We start from the raw sequence: 1713 nt of genomic DNA on the forward strand, positions 1-1713 counted from the left end.
TTTAAAAAACTGCAATGAAAATATAAAATGTCTTTGTCGTCGGTGACAATATGTTCCAAAACGCTGAACCTGGTCATTGTCCGGATGGACAACAACTATCACATAACTGGATATCACAAGGTCTCGATGTATTCTCAATCAAAGCGATATACTCAATTAATCAACTCAATTAATCACGATGTGAATTCGTACGTCGCCACAAAAGAACATAATACGAAACACGGAAAGTTTCGGGCTCAAAATCCTTCTTCAATCAAAAATAAGAAAACAATCAAAACATAAATACATTACTTAATAACCCAGATAGACGGCAGAGAAAACAATTTAGCACGTCTTTTCTGTAATAAGATCTCGGAATGTAAACAAAAGGATACGTTCGCTTGGTATTTCCAGCAAGGGGAATAAACAAAGCATTGACAATTGACACCAATATTTTCTAACCATGGAACTGCCATGAAAAGATGTTTACACCAATAATATAAAAATATCAGTCACGGCCAGGTACTCGCTTACACCGATGCCCAATGGAGAATTGTGTGTAAGGTGCCTTTCCCGCGATTGTAAAGTCAGGGTCAAAGTCATGCAATCCTTATTAACCAACCAGTCACTGATCGGACTCAGAATAGCTGAGATAGAATATCGCACTTCTGAGATTGCACAACAGATTTTTTGCCGTATTTGAGATCAATTTTAGCAGAGCTTGTCACATTTTAAAATCCTTCCAAAATTCATGTTACAATCTCCGTTCGATTACTCGACCTTTCGATCCGAAACGACTTACGAAACCGAGAGCCCTTCATCTACCCCTATCAGCCTTCTAAAACGATCTCATCTATGGGCTTTATTGATTTCAGCCATCTTCTAAGTCGTTTCAAAAGACGTTGACATCATTTTCCCATTAACTGAATTAATCTTCGCACCCAGCACAAAACGTACACGCAAACCTTACGATTTTTAAGTCAATGGAAAAGAAATGACATTACAAAGGTGTCATTATTAAGCTCTTTTGCATTATTTACAGCGGATGGAATAGTACTAGTTATATATATATATATATATATATATATATATATTATATATATATATGTATATATATATATATATATATATATATATATAAATATTTACGAATGTTTACAATTAAGTATGATGTACAGTTTCTTTTTTGATATATATACAAAAACAAAAAAAAAAGAAACTGCATCAAACTTAAGTGTAGAAATTCGTAACTTCCACTTATTGTAAGTGAAAGTCACTTTCCACTTAGAAACTTTGTCTTATCAGTAACCGTTTGGTGTGGGTTTTCTTCAAATCTGTTATGATTTATATTTTACCGTGATCTGTTTCAATAGCGGGTATGTCCACCGTTGACATTTATCGCAGCTTGCCATCGTTGGCGCATGGATGATATCAGATGCTGTATTTGCCTCTGGGGGATGTTCCACTCTTCCACCAATGCATCAGCCAACTGTTGACGGCCACGTGGTTGGTTGTCTCACATAATATTATAGCCTGCGCTCCACCTCGTCCCAAACATGCTCTATTGGTGATAAGTCTGGTAAAATGGCAGGCCATGGCAGTACATCGATTCTTTGTTGGCGTAAATACTCCAGAACATTTCTAGCGACATGTAGACGGGCGTAGTCATGCTAGAATATCGTGATCGGACCATGGGTGTTAATGTATGGTTCCATCTGAGGAATTATAATCTCA

Source organism: Berghia stephanieae, chromosome 2 (assembly GCF_034508935.2).
Source record: "Berghia stephanieae isolate SIO BIC M18660-M18661 chromosome 2, UCSD_Bste_1.3, whole genome shotgun sequence".
Classification (NCBI taxonomy): domain Eukaryota; kingdom Metazoa; phylum Mollusca; class Gastropoda; order Nudibranchia; family Aeolidiidae; genus Berghia; species Berghia stephanieae.